This window comes from Struthio camelus, chromosome 9, assembly GCF_040807025.1.
Source record: "Struthio camelus isolate bStrCam1 chromosome 9, bStrCam1.hap1, whole genome shotgun sequence".
Taxonomy (NCBI): Eukaryota; Metazoa; Chordata; class Aves; order Struthioniformes; family Struthionidae; genus Struthio; species Struthio camelus.
This window is the reverse complement of record NC_090950.1, coordinates 26,782,404-26,801,440: the sequence shown is the minus strand read 5'-3', so window position 1 is coordinate 26,801,440 and position 19,037 is coordinate 26,782,404. Positions and strand designations below refer to the sequence as shown.

The 19,037-nt window shown below is 40.1% G+C and overlaps 1 protein-coding gene across 10 annotated transcripts in view; it reads left to right on the top strand.

Moving 5' to 3' along the window:
• NLGN1 (neuroligin 1) overlaps nucleotides 1-19,037 on the top strand; it is a 397,001-nt gene that overhangs the window by 60,129 nt on the left and 317,835 nt on the right. For 2 of the 10 annotated variants that reach the window (XM_068954459.1, XM_068954458.1), the window contains exon 1: nucleotides 11,464-12,000. The exons of 3 other annotated variants lie outside the window; for them this stretch is intronic. The gene's annotated coding sequence lies outside the window, so the exon portion shown is untranslated. Of the gene's footprint in view, nucleotides 1-6,645; nucleotides 6,759-9,723; nucleotides 9,818-11,463; nucleotides 12,001-19,037 lie in introns of those variants that run through there. 5 more of the 10 variants (XM_068954461.1, XM_068954455.1, XM_068954456.1 and 2 more) reach the window with 4 other exon arrangements.

Below are 19,037 nucleotides of genomic sequence, written 5' to 3'. Positions count from 1 at the left end.
ATATAAAACTGAGGAGATCAATTGATGAAGTGACAGAGGTTTTCAGTAAGAAACTGTTTGGATGTTTCTTGTAGAAGCTCCAGAAAGTGTAAGACACAAGCATAAAGTAGATCCTGCCCTCGTCTTCTGGCAGCCTGAACAGTAGAGATATCAGCTAGATAGGATATGTTGGGACATCCACCGCAGAAAAAGAAAGGAAGAGTATGGATGTGCAGTGGAAAGGGGTTGAGAAGGTAGAATTGAATACATTTCTTTGAGAAATGCTTATTATGAAATTATATTTAGGAATTGCCTCTTTTACTGGGAAGATGATTTCTCTTGACAAGCCCTTTTAAAGCAAGCACATCAAAAGCATGAGGGAACTGAACTTATAAGAAAGGATGCTGTATGCGAGTGCAGGTATCTGTTGCTTAATCTGGGACCTGTGTGTTCAGCCTATATTATTGTTCTCTCAAAACCTTTTTATTTTCTCTCTCCATTGGTCATAAGAAATTTCCTTAGAATCCCAAGAGAATAGGACTCTAACTGAAGACATTCAGCAAGGAAAACTGTAGGTGATTTAACTTTAGTCCTGCCACAGTGACAGTGTTTTCTTCAACGGCATTTTCTTTAGTCTCCTTTGAAATGTTCAAAGTGTTTCTCAGCTGATCATTTATAGCCATAAGATGAGTCATAAACGTAATCAGGATGTTTATAGGATGTTGATATTTCAATACAATCCAAAGTGACTGAAAAAATCTATCATCTGAAACGTCGTGCTCGCTTTTTCCATCTGGATCGAGTGTTCCTTTTCAACCTCTCACAACACAAAACCAAGTTATATAGGCTTATCTCTGTTACCAATTATATACTTTCTTCTTATGTTTAACATAAAATGAAAGGGCTCATGAAAATGTTTAGTATAGGTATGGAGTTGCTAACTTGAAAGGTTAAAAAGCAGTGTTTCTAAGCAATGAGGTTTAGTTTTTTCCCTTAGGATAATTCCACACAGCACACTGACAGGACATTGCTGCTGATGTTCAGTCTAAATACTAACGTGCTCCCATTTCTTCTTGTCATACATCCCTGTGATAATCTACTCCTAGGTGTCTATACCTTTTCAATATGTGCACTCTTTCTGTTTTCTACTCTCATGACTTTATTCCTTCATTGATCAAAGCACTTGGCCTTCTATTCTGGACAGAAATGTCCAAAAGATGGGATATTGGCAAAACCAAGTGTTTTCAAAGCTACTTCTAGAACATTTGTTGTCTGACAGTTGGCAAATGCAAACACACAAAAATCCTGCTCCTCCTGCTGCAAAGAATGAATGGAATGTTAAAAAAAAAAAGGAGATTGCTTAAAGGCTATAAAAATAGGTAGAAAACCTTATCTTTTTACCTTAATTTTTGAATAAAATGCAAGGATGTACATCTCTTAGGTACAGCTTAATTAATTTTCCAGTTTCAAAGATGTGAATTGGCATAATCACGACAAGTGTAAATCCTTGAATATATACCAGGCTTTTTTATTATCAAGCTTCTGCATGTCCTTCTAAGTTCTATATTTGTAAAAACTCATGTCATAAAGAAGACTATGTCTGGATGTCTGCACTTGCGTGAGTCAGTAAATTGTTTATTTTCTCAGTGGGAGTTCACTCAGGACATTGAGGAGCTATTTCCTCCTAATTAGTTCCCCAGATTCCTCTCATAAAAAAAATCTTAGGCTTCAAGGAGTCTGTTTGGGTCATTATTTTCTTGATAAATGTACTCACCGCCACTCCAGATTTCCCAGAAGGGACAGTGCAGGGTAGAAGAATGTTGTATTGCACGTTATGTTCCATAATTGGTTCAAATTACTCAATTTGCCCAGTATTTTCAAAAAACAATCCTAAATCATCAGTCAGCCACATCCTAATTTCAGTGCTGATGCCAGACAGTCATTTTCCTCAGAGCATCACTGAACAAGCTCTCCTCAGCTTGTTTCATACTTTGATGAACTAGATGGCTGTAGGGACTGGTACTGAGATTTGAGATAGTTAGTTGTTTCCATTGTGGATAGCTTTGTATGAAAGGAGTGGGCAATGCTGATTTTATTACTATTAGGCAAAGATTAGTCACTTTTAAAATTTACCAGCATACTTTACCAAATTACTCTAAGGTGTCATCTTGTCAGATATGTATGCTACGCAAGGGGTTTTATCTTGGCTATTCTTTGATGGAACCCTCAACTAAACCTAAGATAGTGAGTGTAGAAAGAGGATGTCATTTATACAGCAGGTTTGTTTTAGTCCTTAGGAGACAAGCAGCATTGTTTTAGTCTTTAGATTAACAAATACTTCCTCAAAAAGAAAAGTATTTCCTTTCTTTTAGACCCCAAGTTTAGCTCCATCCTGTGTAAACTTTTCATACTGTATATCTTGTGATTATTATATTGTGCTCATTCTTTGATAATTGTTCACCTCTGTGGTTCAGTATTGTGAAGCACAGCTTGGCATTTTCCTTTATCTATAGGCCCTCATTCAATCTAACCTGAGTTTTAGGCTGCTCAGAACAGCTGGGCTGAGCTAAATTCCAAGCCTAAATTCCACCTAAGTACCTATGTTTTCTATTGGCCTACAGAGAGGCATGCAGGCAGTTGGGTAGAGTAGGCCCTACGAGTTAAGTAAAATTACTTAACACATATGCACAACACTGGACCATAGCAGGTATATTCAGATGCTTACTGCAGATACTGCAGATGCTTACTGCAGATATAATCCTATTTACGTCTATGCCAACCGTACAGCAAAATATTTACAAAACAAATGGTTGTCAAGTGTTGTGGAGCTGATTTTGCAGCAGCAGTGCTCATCACGTGTTCCTATCACCCAGGCTTGCTTAACCTGCGGGTGGTTGTGGAAGGAAGCAAAATATTCCCTTGAGATAACTCATCCTTTTATTAGGGCTACTGTAACATCTATGTTGCAAACAAATGTGTGCTTTAATACCAAAGCCCTTCTTTAATTTGCATCATTTTGAAAAGTTAATATTCCCAAAGGAATTAGGGGATAAGAATAATTTTTGGTTTTATTTTGATTTATTATTTTTGGTCATTTGCTTGACTAAGGCCTGATTAAAGACCTACAGACAGAATAGAAATGCACCTTTCCATTGATAGATAACCTTTCTAACTTCTGTGATTGTGAAAATAGCTTACAGACATGTCTCTTCTGTCTGCAATCATAAGATATGTGACCTTGCAACCTTTTCTTGCAAAGTCTATGAACTACACGTGTGCAACACAAACTCAGCATGATTTTAAATACCGAGAACATTTTAGAATAAAGAAAACAGGGAGCTGAGGAAAATAGACACAGTGCAATTTGTATATATTATTAAGTATTGAACTGCAGCCCCAATATAACAATAGATGCCTTATTACATTTTACCTCCTCTAGAAACAAACTAAAGAAGCAGCAGTGCCCAGCTCAACCAGGTAGAAAATGCAGCTACACTAACTGCACCCTCTGCTGGCTCATATACAGACACAAATGGTTTTAACTTTCTCTCATTATAGGAGAAATCCTAGAATAATAACATTTGCCAGCAAAAATGTTATGGTATCACTATTAAAAGTAATAGGAAATATTGGTGTCCAAATGAAGAAGGTGAAAGGTGTGAGAAATAGAAAACTAATGAATTCTTTAATCTTCCTGGAGACACTATTTGTAGAGAACCACTGTACTCAGTTTCTCCAGCAAGGGAATGCTGAAGTTTGCCACACATTAAGCAATGTTGTGCTTATTTTGAAGGCCAGGCATATTGTTCATTAAGTAAGTTCTGCAAATGCCAGATGCAGGAAAAAAAAGGTATTTTCCAAGCAAAAATTTCTAAAAAGTTGAAAATTAAAATTCAGAGTCATGTCTTTCTGGGTGTGGGTTTCAGTTTAGCATCAGGTATGTTATTACAAAATATTTGTACAGATTTCTCTTTGAAATGTTCTAGGAGATTTTGTATAAAGAATAATTAAGATTTGAAAGTCTATGCAGCGTGCATATTGTAACAAGACTATCGTATATGAGGCTAAGACGTTTTCCTGGGTTATGGCATCCATTAAATAATAGGATTCTGGGATACCATAGTTATTTTGCCTTTTCTTCCTTTTTCTTGCTCCCTTTTCTTTCTTTTCCTGTATGCCATTAATGCTCAGTGCAGGATTAAGTTTTGCAGAAAAAATCTTCCTTTTGCAGAACAAAGAAATGGAATGTTTAGGTGAATTCCCTTTTCTCACAACTTTATGCCTTGCTTTTGGTGTGGATAGACTAGTTTTCACAGTAGTCAGTCTGCCTAAAAGGATGGCAGCTAAGGCCTCCTGAGGTTGTAGTTTGCCTGTTGTGGCAGACACCAGTATCCAAAGATATTTCACACAGAGAAAGTGGTGCCCTTTCTGGTTTCTAGAGGGACTAGCCAGCTGGGTGCTGTACACCCTGTGCTATCATGTGTCTGTGTGTGCAGCCAGAGATGCACCCATTATATAGCTAAAATGAAAACTTTTGAAATATATGATGGTCTGATAGTAAATAATGAAAATGACTAGATTATACAATAATGATAAGCAAGCCATTATTTAGAGCACTTTCTGATACTATAGTGAGATTTGCAGAAACCACAAGCTGCCCCCAGTCTACTTTCTTAAAAGTGATTGTATTTTCAAAAAGATTAGTGCCCTCGTATCACCCGTTAAAAAATAACGGCCCTTCAGGTTCCTTAGTTTAGGGCCTCTTTAGGTCTCTCTGCTTTGGAAGTTTTTGGCAATTTTTTTACTATCTGCTTTATCTGTATGTTCTTGCCTGTTCCCGTCTGTTTGAGAGAGTGTGATTTGTCATTGCACAGTGAATCAGATTTCCAGAAATCATGAGCTTTAAAACATATGAAGATAAGCAGGCAAATGTATTACTGTTTGTATGATGATATTTTCACTATGATACTATCTCCTGGATTTCCCATCATTTCTGAGGCTGCTTAGCGTCTGCAAAATGCAGGAAGATTTCTTTTATAGAATGCTTTTTGTTAATTCACTATTTTCTAATGTGGATGAGAGGAGAACTTCATAAACTCATTGTATCGGCTCATCTACAAAACCATTTGTCCTACACAACCCTCTTCAGAGCCTGGCTCTTTCAGAGGTCTATCAATGCCCCGTAGCAACGCGGCCCCGGCGCTGCACCTGCAGACGACGGCTCCTGCTGGTGCCAAACAGCTGGGGCTGGCAGAGGCGGCCGTGGCCGGACAGTGCCAGAGCCCGGCCCCTCCGCGGAGCGATGCTCTGTGATGTGCTTCCTCCCCAGCCTGAGACTCCCCTTCCTCCTTCCTCCTCTTCTATACGGGAAGATGGTCTCTGCCCTGATAGAAAAAATAGATGGGAGAGAGAGAGGGAGAGGAAAGGAAGGAAAGACAAAACAGTTTACTCAAGGTCTGCCACAAGTCACAGGCAATGCCAGAATGAGAGTTTGCCCCTGACTCCTAATCCAGCACCCAAATACCCAAAAAAGACGGCCCCAGCCTCTTTTGAATGCAGCTCACATAAAACAGGTGGAAAGTGGTTCACTGCTTTTTAAGAGTGTTTTCAATTTGCATTTTTTGCACATATTTTTTGGTTGTCAGGAATTAACTGGGACACCATGAGTTTTAATTAATGGGATCAGGTTATTTGGTGCATTTAAAATTTTTTTAAAGAAATATATCACAATGTTTGGCTCTTTTGGCCAGTAGCCATAATGACAGCCAGGCTGATTATATCGGCCACTGAGTTAGCAGTGCAATTGTAACTGGAGGCAGACTCCAATCAAGCACGAGAAACTTGAAGTAAAATAATGATATATTTCACAATCATCTTATTACTGACTCATTTAAATAAGGATATAAAATGTTTTATCAGTGCTGAGAGAGCGTCAAAATTTCAACAAGTCTTAATTCACAAAACTTGAAGCTTTTTTGGCTTCTGGAAGCTGGCTGGTGAAGAAGTAAAATGCATGCAGAAAACAATTTACTATTTTTACTTTCAAATGCTAACAATCCAACCTATCTTTTTATTTTTCTGTTGAGGAAAGAATTAGGAAACAATCAAAATTCTCGGATACAGCTCTTCTAACTTCCATGCCAGAGATGAAGATGGTCCCTCGTTCTCTGTCGTTTAGTTACTGAGTCAAAGAGACTAAAAACTGCATATAATAATAGCATAGACTTCTTCAGGAAATGTCCCAGTACGCTTTAAAATTCAAAGAAGCGGTATATAGTATGTACCCTTTTCAACTAAAGGCTTAAAGTAATTTAATTAAAAAACTGGAAATAGATTGACTTTCACATAGTGTAGCCAGAAAATTGTTTTCATAAATGATTTTTGTAATCAAAAACTAGCTTCTAGCCCCATACTTTCCTGTATTTGGTCACTGCAAAACAAGGTATTAATAGATTCTGTCTTCAAAGAGTAACTGAAATTTTGGAAAGGGACAGAGTCATAAAACTCTTCTAGACTAAAAGTATTTGCAGTCCTATAAACAAGGAAATGGATTTTATAATTAATGCAGAATTCCCTGGCAAGTGCAGTAGAAACATGCAGTGTGTTGTAATCTACTGATTAAGTTCCAGGAAGAACATTGGCAATGGCTTTCTTTGTCAATATTAGTCCTTCAACAGCACCCAGAAGAAACTGAAATTCTGACTCCCAGAATAACCATGGGTGGAAAGCCCTGCGCTCATCTGAGGATCTGGTCAAGATAGGGCAACATTTTGAGAGAGGTGAGTCTGTAGGAACAGATTTTGCATTTGATTTGTATCCTATTTATTTATTTCCTGTTCTTGTGTCCTCAAGAGTCATGTTTCAGAAACTCAGTACTCTACAGAAAATCGCCAGAGAAAAGTTTAGGCTGAATGGGCATCTGAAACCTTCTAGCAAAGCTTTCATTCCAGTAGGATTCAACTTCACAGAATGCTTTGCCGTCTATCAGACCATTGATCATAGCTGTTAATTAAATGAAAATGCAAAATAAATCTACAGTGCAGAGATACAACATAGTCGATTAAATATTCCAGTACAAGGTGTTAATGATAAAAAGCTAATGTCACAGAGGACATTATGATGTCAGAATACAAATCCTACCAGATGACAAAATGTATGATTCTCATCACAAGCTAGCAGGAAAAGAACGGCTGACCCTGACCTTTGAATTCATGAATTGCAATGGAAGAAGCAGTAAGGAAGTCAGGGACATAGGCACATATTTAGGGATTTTTTTTTTTGGAAGAAGGTGAATGCAGTTAAAGTTGTTACTCCTAGACAATGTGCATCTTACTTTCTTGACTGTAATCTTTTCACTACATGTGAAAGTGTGGCCCTTCCTGAGTGACAAGAGTTCTTTGCCATACAAGCAAAGCGTCATGATTGCTAAATTTGGCTGCTTTATTATTAAAGAACAATATTAAAGAAATTAAAACATAAGCAAGTAATAGTGAATGCTTGAAGTGACCGAAGGACTGTCAGGCCCTTCCGTCTTCATGAATCTTTAATGGCTAAATTATGAGAAAGGACTGCATTGTTAAATAGCTCTCTTGCCTTGGTAAGGTTGAACCAGATTAATGGCAATAGCTAAGCAGTTGTGACCAACTAAAGCATGTTATAGACGGGCATTATAATTTCATTAAAAATCTGGCAGTCATGGGCAACCTAGAGAATATAAATCGACAGAGGTGAGTAATCTTAAACAAGTTTGATGAAATCAAAAAAAATATTTAATGAAGTTATTTGCAAGAAACAATTTAATGAGCTATCTTGAGACAAGCAAATTAATGAATATTTAGACTCGTGTATATCTAATCCCACCTATTCTACCTATTAGGAAGGTTAATTTTTTTCTTGAAAAATACAGTCTGAACAAGTTTATGTTTAAAAGGAAAAGTAATTAGTAACTTAAGTTACATCTTTCAATATCTCATTAAACCTGTGTCAGATGAAAAACAAATTCTTTACCAGTAATGCTTCAGATATATACTTTATATATTCCAGATGAGTATTTTAGCTTGGTTTGCTAGTTCATAGTTTCTTTTTTCTTTCTGGCTTTTCAATGTACATTTTGCTCTTATTTTAGAGGTTAGGTGGTTAGATGAAGGTTGTATGAAGTGCTTAATGGTCTTCTTAAACCTGAGAGAATGGAGCAGAGAATGGAAGAAAGAGTTAAATTTCAGAGTATTGAAGGACACTGGACTTTGAAATTTCTATGTATTCTCAGTCCATAGAAATCTAGATCTCTCTCCTTCCATTGTTTTAATAAACAAAAATAATGTATTTCAGTCAAGACCCAGCTGAACTAAATAATGCCATCCTTTTAACTAGCTTTGCATTTCTTAAATTTTAACAAAATTTTAGCTCATTAGCATGCAACATATTAAAACAAATTTAGTTCATTTGATTGACTGCAAGCTCTTCCTCCCCTTCTCTTTCAAATGAGTCCACTCTTACACGTACATACATACATATATATAAAAACATAAATAAAGGCATGAATAGGCCACTTAGGTCTTTAAAGCAAGGACATACTGGATGTCGACTATAAGTGAGTGTCAGATATTATACTAATAGTACAGTAGTATCAGGCTTAAGCACATACGTTTATGTTCAGACACAGCTAGTACTATCACATGCCAGCGTCTGAGATTTGCTGTGTGCTGTGCTCTTGCTCCCAACGCCATGTCTCCCTCCCGAGACTGGCACAGCTCTTGGCTCCAGTTATGGAGAGAGGGAAGAGCTAGTGTTCCTCTTCCCCCAGAAAGATTTTGAATGTGAGGAGAGCTGGTGTGCGAGTGAGGTCCGAGGAGGGAAGGTGCAGGGAGAAGCGTTTACACGCAGAGGAAGGGAGTAGAGCGAAAGACGATGGAAAATTTAAGGAAAGAGATCCCACTGGAGACTGGGCAGAGGGGAAAGTAGTGCTATATATAAACTGATATCACGTACCACTGCTGTGAAAGGGAAAGACAAAAAATCTTAATGTGATCAAAGAACACCTTGCCATCTACTCAGCCCTGGTAAGGCCACATCTGGAGTACTGCATCCAGTTTTGGGCTCTCTAGTACAAGAGAGACATGGCACTACTGGAGAGAGTCCAGTGGAGGGCCATGAAGATGATGAAGGGCCTGGAGCATCTGTCATATGAGGAAACGCTGAGAGAGCTGGGCCTGTTTAGCCTGGAGAAGAGAAGACTGAGAGGGGGATCTTAGCAATGTATACAAATATCTGAAGGGAGGGTGTCAAGAGGATGAGGCCAGGTTCTTCTCAATGGTGCCCACTGACAGAACAAGAGGCAACGGGCACAAACTGAAATACAGCAAAGTTCCGTCTGAACGTGAGGAAAAAATTCCTTACTGTGAGGGTGGCTGAGCACTGGAACAGGTAATTCTGTGATTTTTGCACAAATTAAAATGGGTTAGGGTCAGGCATGGTGGCCAAAGCAGTAAATTTGTAGTAAAGATGGTTGTAAATAAAATGGAAATTATCAGCCCCTTCCCCCTCCCCCAAGCTGTTGTAGAGGGATAAAATGTAAATATTTTTGATGTAGTTAGCATGGGACAATATTATGCTTAAATGATTCTTTCTATCCTCACTTACAGTGGCTAATTACAGGCAAGTTTCAAAGTGCACCCTGGTATTCTGGGTGTTCATTGAAATAGCAGCTTTACTTTGGTGTCTGACTATTCTTTTCTTGGGACACAGAAACACAGAATGGCCGAGGTTGGAAGTGACCTCTGGAGATCCTCTAGGCCAACCCCCCTGCTCAAGCAGGGTCACTGCACAGGATCGTGTCCAGGTGGGAAACATACTAATGCGATGTTTATGTATGTTATGGTTTGGGGAAGCTAGGGAAACTACATATGTCCTCCTTCAAGGAGCGAGAGGAAAACTTTTCACAGCTGGATTCGAATGGTTCATTAAATGAAAAGAAGGATATATTTATTTCATGTCAACATTATTTCTTATATTTCAGTGCCAGAAAAAGCAACCCAAAGATAAGACTCTTATTTAGATGAAGAGTGGCCGAATAACTCACCAGCTATTGCCCTCTTTGGTGGTAGGTTTTAGGCTGTAGGTTGTTCCTTGGCTGGAGGCAGGTGTTGATACTCATAGATGACCTATGTATGCAAATTGTCCTTCTGGGCTTGAAATCTTTTTCCTAGTGTTCCCTTGAGAAGAACATAACAACATGCACAGGATTGCTCAGTCAGCAAAAACTATGCTCTGCTTCCCTCCCGCCCCACCTAATTCCTGAGAGCCTTATGCTTTCAGCAGCAGTGAAAGAGTTAAATTTCAGGGTATTGAAGGACATTGGACTTTGAAAATTAATCCTGGAATATTGTAATTATTGATACTTACCAGGTAAAAAATATGCCCAGAATAGAATTATTCCACTACACAGAAAGGTCACAGAATTAACTGCTGCTACGTGCTGTCATTCATGCCATGGACATTTAGATAGAGATCCTCAAAGGGAGACCTAAATAGCTTGGAGGATCTGGAACTGGCCCTGATACCAGTAGGATGTGCACTGAGGTGAGAAGTGTAAAAGTTTGTCAAGTTACTGGGCACCTTCAGACCTCGCCTGAGGCTGTATGCTTGGAAACTTGAGTGGGTGCGCTGTGCTTGGTTAGTGTCAATGTTTGAAAACAAGGTAGACGTTAACACAACAAAATATAGATTTTTAACAGAAATGTGAAAGAAAGTCTCTCCTAAAACAACAGGAGATGTTAACGAGCCGTCCACAAGCAGCTTAATTCAGGATGCTTATAATCTTTTACTGTGTGATTGTGGTTGTTCTTAAAAATGAATAGTCCAGGATTCAAAGGACTATTTTCCTTTGCCTTCTGATGGGGCCTTCCTTTCCGTCCCCTCGTATTCTGGGTTGTCACCTTCCCTTCTCTACTGAGATCCTAGAACACATGAAGGCCAGCACTGGAGAACATTTTTTCTCAGTTAAAAACAGAAAGTAGGCAGTAAGTAAATAAATAAATAAAATTCCAAGGCGGGGGGTGGGGGGGGGGAACCCGGTCACATGTCTCTTTATGTTCAGACAGCCTGAATAAGTAAGAACGTTGTTGCTTTCTACATCACACTCGCGTGAAACACTGAACTATTTCACACGCCTGTGATGTAGCCAGCCGCGCTCCCGCTCGCAGGCGTGTGTGCCCGCACAGACGTGCGCACAGACGCGCGCCCAGCCTTTCTGCGCTGGCTGCGCTGGATACCCCGTATCTGCCGGCGGTGCGGGTGCAGGGGCAGGGCGGGCGCGGAGGGGCGGCTCTGCCTCGCCGGGTCCGGGCTGCGCGGAGCGGCGCGGAGCGGGGCCGCGGCGGGCGGGCGGGCGGGCGGGCGGGGGGGGGGGGTGCTGCCGCGGCCCGCGCTGTTCGCCGCGCCGCCGCTGGGGGTATCTTTGTACCATTTTTCATCCAGCAGCAATTTGGAGTGGAAACGTGTAATAGGGGAAAAGCAGGGTTCTCGGCGTTTTGAGCGAGCATCCAGGATCCAGAAAAGATTCCCCCCCCCCCTCCCCACCCCGGCAGACACACGCTCACACACACGCACCCCTGCGCGGGGCAGCCGGCGCCGCTCCGCCAGCGCGCAGCCGGGCGCGCCGGGCGAGGGGGATGCATCCGGCTGGAGGGCAGCCTCGGCCCGGGAGCGAGCGCTTGGACTAGGAGGATTATCTGATCGCGGACGGGGAGAAGTAGCGTTGGGTGATTTCTCTTTTCTTGCCTGATGGTCGGATTTAAATGGAGGTGGCTCGGCGCGGATGGTGCTGAATTCCGGATGGGCATTTCCACCCCTCCCCTCCCTCGCCCCAATCTAAGGGAAAAAATATAAAGATCGATACAATTCGGAAGTGTCCGGGGCACGACTGAAAAACCTTGAGCTTAACATCTGCCTAGGAAGAGCCAGAGGAGGCGAATCCGGTGAATTACGGTTTCAGCTGTGATTGCACAGAGCGGCCGTAAACTGGTAAATACTTTGCTGCTCTCGGCGCCGGGGGCTTCGGCGTGCGGGGCCGGCACGGCCGGGCCGGGGCTGAGCCCGAGCCCGAGCCCGAGCCCGAGCCCCGCCGGGGTGGCCAGGCTGGGGCTGGCCCGAGCCCCGGGGCGGGCGGGGGCCGGGGCGCGGGGCTGAGCCCCTCTGTGTGCGTGTATGTGTGTGTGTGTGTGTATCTATGTATGTAGAGGTGGATGTAGCCGTGCAACTTGCCGAGGGAGCGGGGCCGGGGTGCTGCCTGGCGGCGGGGTCCGTGTGGATGCGGCTTGCAAGCCCGAGCGCTGCCTCGGGGGAGCTGGAGGGAGGCAAGGACCGCGCCGGTGCCGGCCGTGCTGCTGCTGCGGGGGGAGAGATTTGCAGGGAGATTTGCACATACATGCACACGCCACCACGCAGCGCGCGCACACACACACACACACACACACACACACACACACACACACACGCACACGCACACGCACACAGAGGCGCGTTGCATCTGTCACGAAGGAGGCTCCGTGCCGTGCAGCCGCCGGCTCCCTCCCTACCCCAGTTGCAGGCGCTGCCTGCCCTAATGCAGCCTAAGCGAACTTTTCCTCTCCTGCTCCCTTCTGGAAAAGCAGAGGTTACAGTTTGCTTTCTGCCCGTGCCCAGAAGTGTGGTGTGCACCGAGTTGCGTTTCTAATGCATCCGTACAGTAGTGTCTCTTGCTAGGCTGCCATGCCTGATGGAGGGAATTTTTTTTCTTCAGACATCTTCTTGCTTGGGTGTTAAGTAGTTTTTTTTCCGCCTTTCCTCTTTTTCTGATGATTGCACTAGAGCCTCATCTTTACATGCTGAAGGAAAATCAATTTTCAGCAGGTTTAATTAAAATTAATCAGGCAAATTACTTCATATTAATTGACTTATAATTAAAGCCAGAAAGTTACCTTGGAATCAGGAGAAAGGATATTATCTCAAATCATTTTAAGGATGCCTATGATTCCAGAGCAATTACATTAAAATAATTGTTTAAATAAAACAAAACAGACCTTGATTAAAGTGTGGCATTCTTGCTGCTGCAGGTAGCACAAATTGGACAAGCCATTTTCTCCTGTAAATTTCCTGACCTTTTCAAGCAATATCTTTTTAGTTTGACACTGTTTTTGTTTTCTGAAAGGCTAATTTGTTTCAGCTTTAGCAACTATGGCATGAAAAAAATCTGCTAGTATAAAATGGAAATGAATCTTATAGATGCTATGAATATCAAAGTGAATGTTTTCAGCACATTTAGATGTTCCGCGAATTCGACATGAAGCAGGTTTTTTTCTAACAGCGTAAGTGTAAAATTTTATTTTAGCAAATATTTTTTCCAGCACTGCTTTCCACTATGACAATATTTGCATTTATCTAGAGCCTTAGTGGTACCAGCCTGTACTGGTAAATTCACAGAGATTTCATATTTGAAAGCATTTATTTGTGACCATGCTGAAAACAACTTTTTCAGGGTCCCTGAACACCTAGTGGGTTTTGTTTGTTTGGTTGGTTGGTTTTTATAGCAGTAGCAGTGTTTTTGATGCACCTACAGATTATGAATTTATTGGAAGGAGCAAAACTATAAGATTTGGGAACTTTTTTCCTACTTTTTTTCTCTGAGCTGGCTTAATTGAAGCAAAGGATACTTATAAAATTGCATGTACTTTGCTACAGGTACCTGGCAGGTGAAAGACACATGTATGATATAAATGAGCATTTAAAAATACAGGCTATTATTCAGGGCCATGGTTTTCCAAGATGCTGATTTCCATTGACTGCACTGGGACTTACGTAGGCTCAACAGCTGTAGCAGGCAGCCCACTTTTGCATCTTTGAAATTTGATTTGCAGATTGGGAGCCGAAAGCTAAGTAGCCATGTTTGGAAATACTGGTTGGGTTGTGTGTGTGTGTGTGTGTGTGTGTGAGAGTATGTGTGTGCATGCGTGACGCAGGGTTAAAGACGGCTACTTCTTAGTTACTTTTGATAGATGACACCAGTTTTCTGAGGCTACAGCAGCATACTGCAGCGATGTTGCAAAAGCAGTTTTGCAGTAAATAATTAGGGGAACATAGCTACATGCGAGGAAATGCTCTTTATTCTGCATATTCCTCATGAATAGTATGCAGGCTAGGTAGGAAGAAAAATGAGGCTGACAATAATCATACTAAGTGTGCTGGGAAGCAGGATTTGGCTGAACACCTCTGCTTTGTGATCAACGGAAGTAGCGAAGAAAGCCATGAGAGACCGTGCAGGCTGGTTAAGACAATAAGTTGTATGGAAGTGAACAGAAGAGTGGGCCTGATAACTGCTTTGGTTATCTTACCCTTTTTATATAGCAAGTTAAGAAAATAATATCCTAGCTATAGATAATTAAACATCCTTAATAAAGTGAGTTTGCTCCGGATTATTTGGCTGCAATTGGAGCTGTCTGCTGAGGAGGGTTATTTAAAGACCATGTTAGAGCTATGGGAAGATAAACTGATGTGCCAATGAATGGAGGATTTAAACATGGTAATGGTGGTAGTTTTTTTTTTTTTAATCATTTTGCGTATTTAATGTCCACTGACATATACGCAAGCACACACCATTATGCTGTTCAAATGAGGTCTTGGGAAAAGAGAAAAAAGCAGAAGCTTAGATATGGTCTCAGTTTTTAATGGGTTGGCATGCCTTTATTAAAAGCAAATATATATTCCTTACTAATAGAGATGTAGAGCTGTACTACAGACCCTTGGGCTAGCTTTGAATTATTTGATGTTGTATTTATTATGTTTTTAATCACATGAAAAAGAAGCTATTTAAAAATTGAATAGTGAAAAAGAGGGGAAAAAGATACAGGCACTCTTTGAAAGCATATAATGAGAAGTTAACACTTTGCCAGGGATTCAGCAGAAACCTTTGCAGGAGATTTCTTTTAATAAAGGAAGGGCATTAATAAATGTGATCCAGTAAACAATGCCATTTCTGATTAGTCACAGATATTCAGTCATGGCAAGTATAACAGGTAATGATAAAAAACGAATCCTGACTGATGAATAAATGCTGCTATAAAGCGTATTTCCATTACTGTAGCCCTGCTTCTGCATTCTGGAGGAATTTATGCATTTTGAAAGGGATTCCTGCTACTTCACTGTTGCAGAAGAGTTTGTTTGGAAGAAAGGGAGTTAAGGGATGGAAAAACAGGAGCTGATGAGGACACTTCATCAAGCAGTGCATATTGACGGCATATCCTGTAGTTTTAATGACAAATGATGACATTAAATTCTCTAGAATGACTATCAAATTATTACAATTACAAGGGAGAATCGTGCTGACTTCTTAGTGACTCAGCTCCATGTTTCCACTTGCCTCTGAAGACCCCACGTGTTTTCCAATTGACTTTGCTTTCATAATTATTCATTGCCAGCTAATAATAGGCTGCGTATTATTCAAAGATAGAAAGTGACTAGCTGGCTACTTACTACCATATTCACATTTTCATGGGCACTCTAACATGCCACTTTTCACTAAAAAAAACAGTGGTGTAAAGGGACACCAGCTATATAGAAGCATGGGACACGTCTAGTGTAAGTGAAGTTACGGCAATCAAGCCATATAAAGATCTGTGCTGCATACATCTGTCTAAAGTGTTTTTCCCATTGCTCATTGAAAGATGAGGCCATTAAAAGAAGTGTTTGGGATTCCCTTTGCCCCATTTGGTGATTTCTCCTGTTTTGTCCTCTGACGATTTCTGTGCAATCTGTTTCAGTGCTGCCTTTGATTAGTCTATTACTTTGTTTCCATTGCTGCTGGGCTAGGTCTTTGCGGGGTATTAAGGGAGGAAGTACTGCTTTAGAATTAGCTACGTGTGATTGTAAAATCATAAAAAATGATCAAGGACGCTTTAAAAATATTATATTTCAGGTGACTCATATCCTTTTAACCAAGCAGAGAACTAAATGGGCAATTTAAAAATACATTTTCTAAAGCTACTCCGTCACGTCCTGCCTGGAGATGCCATTAGCCCACTTGTTGAACTGGTTCTAGCAATTCAGTGAGAATACATTGATGTTGTATTTTATGCTTTTGTTTAATTCCATCTTCTTTAAAGCTTTCTACTTCAATATCTGAACTTAAAATGATTCTTTGTACGTAGCTTTAACTCCTCCCTTCCCGACCTCCTCCTCCAGTTTTCAAAAAAACCCAAAAAGAAACCTGAAAGTGGAAAAGCATTTTGTATGCAAATGGCGTCAGAAATATTCATGAGGAGAAAACAACAACTCATTTAAGAGAAACATTGCTATATAGATACAGTGAATATTTTTAGTTCTTCAAGCCAGTGTAAAACAGGCATTGTGGGATGGACCTTTTGTTTCTTCAGACAGATGTCACAAAGATATGTTACTTCTCGGGGGGGGGGGGGGGAGGGGGGGGACTCAGGCCCTGTAATTGTTGTTATGAAATGGGTTAGGGAAACACTTCCTATCGCTGTAATCATGGCGAGTATAACCAGGACATGATCACAGGGAGACCTGAGACTCGTTGCTATAACTTCATTAAATATCTTTCTCCCAGATAGTGGTGGAAAAGGAAAACAGGACATGGAGCTTGGTAATAGAAGCTAGACATGAAGTAAGATGGAAAGAGTAAATCTTTGCAGACATTTAATGGCGTTATATTCTATTCTATATTCTACACAAGTAAAGTCACAGCTATAGAAACACTACATCACCGGAAACGGAATCGCAAGGGGGTAGCTCCATACGATGCCAATTTTGCACTCCAAATGGAGCATAGATTTTTCAGTTCTGCATGCCCAGTAACACCATTCAAGAGCACTTTTGAACTTGAGTTAAAAGTGTCAGGCTTATGATTAAGAAATTAAATTTATACCTCTATTTTTTTTATAATGAGCTGGAATTTGATCTCAATTACACTGATGCAATTGAGAACAGAATCTGATCCAGTAAGATAAACATTTGCTCTTGTTTGTGCCACATAGAAATTGGTTGTATTTTTTTTTAGTTCATCAAACTGAAGAGCTAGGTATTGGCGTAACTTTACAACAAGGGTTTTGAATGCTTTGAAAGTGTTATTCTGCAGTGTCCAGATAGAAGAACCATCCATAGATAGAATCTGAGTTCATTGAAGCTGTGTTTTCAGAGTAATCTCGCAAGAAATGGTAATAGTTGTATTTTAGCTTTATATCTTGAATGCCTAGTGCTCATAAATAGGACAATCAAAAACTGGTATCTTTCTTATGAATCTAATATGAAAGCCTGGGTTATTTGATGAACTTGTGTTAAAGATGGTATTATCATTGATAGTACTATTATTACATCAAAGATAATGAACAAAGTCCAGTTTACATGTCTCACAAGATCAGGCCCCGTAAACCAAGGGTTGGCCACAAATGCATATGAGGTAATGAACTTCATTACTAATTTTAGTACTTAATTAGTACTAATTTGGTGCTTAATAAATTTAGTGCTACTAGAGATAGTAAAGGAACAGCTAGTTTCAGTGGTTTTTATGTGAGTTCTGGTATACTCTGTAATAGTGCTTAAGTGGGAAGCCTGTGAATGCTTCAAAAAGTGTTCATTGAAGAAAGTTAAATTCTTGTGAGTTTACTGCATACAAAACGCAAATTTTAGTAATGAAGATCTCAGATGAGAAACATTTGGGATTTTTTTTTCCAGTTTGACTTATCATTAACAAGAGTGCAGTTAATTTCTAGAGTAGGTCAAAAAATCTTCCTATCCTAAAGCACACTACTGGCATCAACAGCATAGCCATCTGATCATGTAGCTGAATAGTTACAGTCCTCAAAAGTGAATATCATATGTGGTCCATTTAAGAGTTAACCATAAGCTGCTAAAAGGAATAAAGGTTCACTTGAGTGCCCATTATATTTCAAGCCAGTGCATCTGTCATTTTTAATTTAAATCTGTATTACTTAGCTGTCTAAAACTTTACACATAAGTGACAGAGTTACCCATTCTTTCTGTTATGGGTAAAATCACCATTTTGTTACCTACTTACTGTGCAAAATGTCAGGCAGCTATAGTCCACTTTAAAAAATTGCAGCCAACTTCTGGTAATATAAACAATTACTTAAGCTAAGAAGTAGAACTATTTTAAAATGATTCATTGATATGAATAAATGGAAGATAATAAGACTTAAGTGACCCTCCTCTTGCCATAGATTTAATTTGTATCTAATTCAAAGACAGCTTAATAGAAAATTATGATCAGAAGTCTTTCTATTTTGGCAAACTATGTTGCAGAAATTATTTAAAGGGATCTTTTGATCATGAAAATGCTAATTAATAATGAGTTAGCATTAGTGAATCTACCCCCTAATGGGGAAGAACAAAAATATAGTGAAGCTGAAAACTGCATGACTATTTAAATATGAGTCTTATATCATCCACTCAATTTAGCTTTCCATTAATATGTGTTTCACTGTGTCAGATAGTCTATTTATATTTACATATACATTATGTATATACTTTTATATCTTTTACTAATTTGTTTGTAAGGTTTTGTTTACAAAACATAATATTACATAGAGGCAAATGTGAGAATTGCATTGAGAAATCAGAACCTGTGATCTGTGAGTGATATAATTACACAGCTTGGAGCATTTGGAAATGCTTACCACCGGGGCTGTTTGCTGACCTGTGCAGCATGACACTTGTAATCTCCTACTGACGTTGGGTGGGAATGTGACCCCATCAAAATACTATCTTATTCGTAGTATAAGTATAATAGCACCTTACACCTTTGTCAGCAATCTCAGAAAATCTCAGGAAAGGTGCATTTCAATAGGTTTGGATTTGCAACAGCTTCCTGAAGCTTACAGGCCAGTGGCTGCTGTCAGGTTGAGAGACAGTGGCATGTAGAAGCTAGCCATACTTTGCCAGACCTGTACCTTTCCTAGGTATTTCAGGATTACAGTCTATCCTTATTGTTTCATACACGATACATACACATTTCATACAGCTACTTTTAAAAGGCAAATAATTCATTTCTT